The sequence below is a fragment of the Scyliorhinus canicula genome, chromosome 24 (genome assembly GCF_902713615.1).
Source record: "Scyliorhinus canicula chromosome 24, sScyCan1.1, whole genome shotgun sequence".
NCBI lineage: Eukaryota > Metazoa > Chordata > Chondrichthyes > Carcharhiniformes > Scyliorhinidae > Scyliorhinus > Scyliorhinus canicula.
The window spans coordinates 17725579-17731849 of NC_052169.1; the positions used below are offsets into that span (position 1 = coordinate 17725579).

At 44.7% G+C, this 6271-nt stretch overlaps 1 long non-coding RNA gene across 4 annotated transcripts in view; it reads right to left on the minus strand.

The window, feature by feature from the left end:
* Positions 1 to 4397: 4397 nt before the first annotated feature.
* LOC119956779 overlaps positions 4398 to 6271 on the minus strand; it is a 36268-nt gene continuing 34394 nt past the window's right edge. For 3 of the 4 annotated variants that reach the window (XR_005458678.1, XR_005458680.1, XR_005458677.1), the window contains exon 5: positions 5237 to 5444. This is a non-coding gene — a long non-coding RNA (uncharacterized LOC119956779). Of the gene's footprint in view, positions 4666 to 5236; positions 5445 to 6271 lie in introns of those variants that run through there. The other variant, XR_005458679.1, reaches the window with a different exon arrangement.

A 6271-nucleotide genomic window follows, 5' to 3' on the forward strand; every position in this document is an offset into this window, starting at 1 on the left:
TACTCATCCAGCGGCAATACCATTACGGCACTGGCTTCCCTGAACGACGAGCTCTGCATTGCTTTGGATCTGAGCAGTGAGGTTGAGTGGCGCCCTGACATTTGGACAGACTGTGATTTTGATAATATTTCCCCTGACTTCTACCCTGGGGAGAACATTCCAGTTTTGCTGCTCAGTTAACACAACATGGGAGACAGCAGGCATTTGATACGCCCAATTCAATTAAACAACAGGTACAATGGGCTGCTTCTGACAGTGGGAGACTCATTGTGTCCCACTAGTCAGCCCTTGCTTACCAGTCAGGCAGCGCTGACCCACCTCGGTCCATCTGCTTCACTGAGTCCTTGGAGCTTAAGAGTCTCTGCTCAACGAGTGGACCGAATCTAACCGGCAAATGAGAAGATGCCAACTCTCCGATCAGCAAGCTGGAACATCAGATCCATGTGCATCTGACTGATGGATGACATGCAGCTGCTCAATGATGCACGCATGATGGCCGAGTTCTGCACGGACCTCAACAGGCTTGATTGACAGAGCCCCTAAAAGCGATCAAGCTCACTTAGTTGGACGGTGGGAAAGAAACGATTGTATTTTAATCTGGCAGGGGAAGAGCAGAAAGAAACGTGATACCAGGGTGTAAGGAATGCACTGCCGTCGATCAGAACACCCCACAAAATGGTTCAAATAGAATATCTACACTACCTACTCAGATCAAAATCAACAGTTCATCCACTCAGCTGAATGGACATTCTGCAGCATTCCCACCAGAGTGCCGAAGTGAAGCGGAGCCATACACCATTTACAATAACATACGCTCAACATTTGGGAAGCATGTGGTGGGGGGGGCAGGGGGTAAATGCTGACTAGTTCAAGGTTAGTCAATGGAACTTGATGAAGATAAGGTCTCTCATTTTAACTTTGAGAGACCCAAGTGAGAAGGCGGAATGGGATTGGAGTTGCCTATAGTAAAGTCGAACAGCAACCAAAGAGAAAATGCTGGAAAATCTCAGCAGGTCTGGCAGCATCTGTAGGGAGCGAAGGTCTAACGACTGGTCAGTGCTGCGCCAATGACAGCTGGTCACATCTTTGCGAGAATATCCAGATGTCCTTTGACACAGGAATGCTAAGGGTACGTATGAAAGGATCAGAAAAGCAACAGGCCTATCAGCAAAGGAAACGGGTTCATTGAGAACAAAACAGGAGAGGTCATCACCGACTGCAGTTGACAGTTGGCAGGAACACGTTGAGTTGTACTCTAGGTCACTAAGGAAGGTGTAGCTACCATGTGAGCTGGATATTAGAAGCTTAGCAAAGATATGACTTGCTATTGGCAAAGCTCCAGCACAGGGAACTAGCACTCCTGGGCAAACGTCTCTGCCCCTCGTGAAGGGAGAGGGAAGTGCCCCAGGATATGTATGATGCAAAGATTGTTGACCATGTACAAGAACAAGGCCGACTACAGAGATTGCAACAGCTATTGAGGCATCTTCCTGCTGAGCATTGTGGGAAACCTATTCAAGTTGTTTTTGTTGGACTGTAGATGCTGGCTGAATGCATCCATCCCGAATCCCAGTGTGGTTTCCTAACTGGAAGATCGACAACTGATGTGAACCTCCCAGTCCAGCAGCAACAAGACAAATGCCATGAACTCAGGAGACCACTATAGCATTCATCAATCTCACCAAGGTCTTTGACCATGTGAGCAAAGGTTGTCTAAAGCTGCGGAAGAAAGTTAGCCTGCCAAAACTGTTCAATATCATCTCTTTCTGGCTTATTCCTGATCCTAGTTCATATGTTTGTGTGTCCCATGATAACATAACGGGTAAGGTCAGCTACAGTAGCACAAGTGGATAGCACTGTGGCTTCACAGCACCAGGGTCCCACGTTTGATTCCCTGCTGGGTCACTGTGTGTGGAGTCTGCACGTTCTCCCAGTGTCTGCGTCGGTTTCCTCCCACAGTCCAAAGACGTGCAGGTTAGGTGGATTGGCCATGCTAAATTGCCCTTGGTGTCCAAAAGGTTAGATGGGGTTATTGGGTTACGGGGATAGGTTGGAAGTGAGGGCTTAAGTGGGTTGGTGCAGACTCGATGGGCCGACTGGCCTCCTTCTGCACTGTATGATAGGGTATCATCCACAATGGGACCAAACAGGGTTGCAGTTTCTTCATTTCCAGTCATAGCCTTTGGATCATCTACAGCGGGTGCCCAATTACATCCTGGAACTTGTGACATCTGTTCAGCTTTGTCCACCTGAGATCCAAGGGAAAAATGCACCCCCATCAGAAAGTTGCTCAACAACACAATGCCACATTTCAGTTCCATATGGAGGACCACCTTCATCTGCAAAAGGACAGACTCTCATGCCTGTAAATAATATGGTTTGACTATCAGCAGCAGAAAGGCAAATGTCATGGTGCAGGATGTTGTCATACTGCCATCTATGAGCATTGACAATGTGATGCTGGAGGTTGTTGATAGCTTCACATATCTAGGCTCCACAATCACCAGCAATCTGTCGCTTGATGCTGAAATGAGCCTAGACATTACAAAAGTTGCAGCTGTTACGTCCAAGCTGAGAAAGAGTGTGTGGAATAATGCAACCTGATTGAGAACACCAAACTGTGAGACTCCCAAGCCTGTTTCCTCTGCACACTTTAAGAGACCACGACAACATCTTATAGGCAGGAGAGAATGCTGAACCGTTTCCATCTTCGTTCTCTCAAACATATCCTCGGCATCACATGGGAAGACAAGGTGCTGGAGCATGCTAATTTCATCAGCACACCGGCATTGCCAAGCCAATGAGATCTGCGTTGGCTTGGCCACATGTATCAGATCTATGTCGGCCAAAAACCTGACTGTTGAACTGGCCGTAAGGCCATGACCTCCTGGGGATCCAAACCTCTGTTACAAGGACACCTGCAGACAAAATATGAAGGTGGCAGATATTGACATTGACAACTATGAAATGAAATGAAAATCGCTTATTGTCACAAGTAGGCTTCAATGAAGTTACTGTGAAAACCCCTGGTCGCCACATTCCGGCGCCTGTTTGGGAGGCTGGTACGGGAATTGAACCCGTGCTGTTGGCCTGCTAAATTGCTAATGGTCGTGATCTTGGGAGGCTGACTTTGGAAGGGCTTTGGAAGAGGAGAGAAGCGGAAAGGTCAATTGGCGAAGAGGGGCCAGAGGAAACCAAGGCTGGCTATACACCCCTTCCTTCTCAGCCCTCTGTCTTCCTCTACAGCAAACGTTGCAGAGAACATCATACATGAGTGGGACACCTGAGCCACACCAGCTGATGTTTAATACATTGTTTCACAAGTCGAAAGGTTGCCAAAGAGCATTTTTAATATTTTTACAGGGGGAGATGTCCTATACTAATCGAGCTCAAAGAGGGTTTTAAAAAACCTTAGCCCAGATAGATTGCATCCGCACATTTTAAAAGAATCCAGGGAAGTGATAGAGATATTACTGCTCATATTTTATAATTTATTAGAGAAAGATGTAAATCATTTTTTTCATTTCAAAGATTGGTGATTGTGAATGTAATTCCTACATCAACTTAACATCAGTGGAAGGAAAATGAATGGAATCTCCATTAATGGAGAGAATAAATTACATCGAGAAAAGAAAAATTAAGTCAGCATGGATTTCAAAAGGGGAAACCTTGTCTGACCAATCTTATTGAAGTTTTTGAGGAGGTAACAGTGAGGGTAGACAATGGTAGAGTAGTAGATGTAATTTAGCTGGATTTTCATCAGATCTTCAATTAGGTGGCCCATAGGGTCCCAGGTTCGATTCCCGGCTGGGTCACTGTCTGTGTGGAGTCTGCACGTCCTCCCCGTGTGTGCGTGGGTTTCCTCCGGGTGCTCCGGTTTCCTCCCACAGTCCAAAGATGTGCGGGTTAGGTGGATTGGCCATGCTAAATTGCCCGTAGTGTAAGGTTAATGGGGGGATTGTTGGGTTATGGGTATACTGGTTACGTGGGTTTAAGTAGGGTGATCATTGCTCGGCACAACATCGAGGGCCGAAGGGCCTGTTCTGTGCTGTACTGTTCTATGTTCTATAATAGATGAATGACTAAGGTCAGAGAATGTGGAGTTAGGAGACAAGGGCAGAATAGATTGCTTAATTGGTATCAAGCCAAAAACCAAGTTTGAATAAAGGGTAGTTATTCCGAGTGGCAGAAATTAGGAAGTGGTGTTCCACAAGAATCAGTGCTGGAACCACACACTGCTGTTCGCAATTTATATTAACAATTTGGAATTAACATAATTTCTAAATTTGCAGTTGACAGCAAATTAGGGGAATAACAACACTGAGGAGAACTGCAACAAATTACAAGACATTAAGAAGCTAGCAGAATGGGCAAATATTGACAAATGAAGTTCAACACTGATAAATGTGAGGCAATATATTTGGTCGGAAGGATGGGTAGGTCACTTATTGCCCAGAGTCTAGGTGGGGTAGAGGAACAAAGGGATGTCTGAGAACAAATACATCAATCATTAAAAATTGTGCCACAGGTTAGCAAAAGCCATAAAAGAAACCAAGGATAATAGGCTTTATCACTAGAGAAATAGAATTGAAAAGTAGCAAAGTTATGTTGAATCTTTATCAAACCTTGTTGACCATACTTAATATTGTGTGCTGTTCTGGTCGCCTAAAGGAATAAAGAAAGCACTGATTAGATTTAGATTTATTGTCACGTGTACAGAGGTACAGTGAAAAGTATTGTTCTGTATACAGTTCAGGCAGATTGTTCCATACATGAAAAACGTAGGACTTACAATAAATACACAATGTAAATACATGACATCGGGTGAAGTATACGGAATATATTGCTACAACTATAGAGAAGATGCGTAGAAAGATCAGTTCAGTTCATAGAGTCTTGAAACAGCGGGAAAGAAGCTGTTTTTGAATCTTTTGGTGCGTGTTCTCAAACTTTTGTATCTTCTGCCTGATGGAAGAGGTTGGAAGAGAGAATAACCCAGGTAGGAGGGGTCTTTGATTATGCTGTCCACTTTCCCAAGGCAGTGTGATAGATTGGACTGTGTTCACGACTCTCTGTAGTATCTTATGGTCTTGGGCCGAGCTGTTGCCATACCAGGCTATGATGCAGCCAGATAAGATGTTTTCTATGGTACATCTATAAAAATCAGTATGAGTCATTGTGGACATGTGAATTTCCTGAGGATGTAGAGGCACTGTTGTGCTTTCTAGGTCATATCTTCAATGTGGGTGGACCAGGACAGTTTGATGGTGATGTTTACACCTAGGAATTTTAAACTGTCAACCTCTCCACCTCTGCACCAATGATACAGATGGTCGTGGACGACACTTTGCTTCCTGAAGTCGATGACTAGCTCCCTACTTTTGCTGACATTAAGGGAGAGATTGTTGTCATTGCACCATGCCACTAAGTTCTCTATCTCCCTCCTGTGGGTTAAAGCATAACAAGAGACCATCTTGTTAAAGTTGCATTAATAGGTATGAAATACTTCATGTATGAAATATGCTCAACATAAAAGGGGGGGGGGAATAATTGCAAGTTCTATCGCAGAGTATATCCAGAATAAGAGAAAGCTTTGTACTTTTACAATAATAATCTTTACTAGTGTCTCAAGTAGGCTTACATTAACTCCGCAATGAAGTTACTGTGAAAATCCCCTAGTCGCCACACTCCGGCGCTTGTTCGGGTACAGAGAGGGAGAATTTAGAATGTCCAATTCACCTAACGAGCACGTTTATTTCGAAACTTGTGGAGGAAAGCGGAGCACCCGGAGGAAACCCACGCGGAGAATGCAGACTCCGCACACATGATCTAAGCCAGGAATCGAATGCGGGTCCCTGGTGTTGTGAAACAACAGTGCTAACTACTGTGTAAAATAAGAACAGAAAATGCTGCCAGACAGGAGAGAGAAACAAGAGTTAACGACGCTTCTTCAGAGCATTTATATTGCGCCTTTCAGCATTCTCAGGAGCTTTTAAAGTATTTTGAGTGGAGCCATATGCCGAAACATAGGAAGCATAGTGGCTAATTCACAGGCAGCAAGTTCCCATAATGATGACCGTGAAATCATCACTGATCATCATAAAAAAACATTTGGTTCACTGATGTCCTCTCAGGAAGGAAAATCTGCCGTCCATTCTCGGTCTGGCCTACATGCGACTCCAGATCTACAGTAGTGATGTTGAATCTAAAATGCCCTCAGAAATGCCCTAGCGAGCCATGCACTGTGGATGTTACCCACACCACATGGACC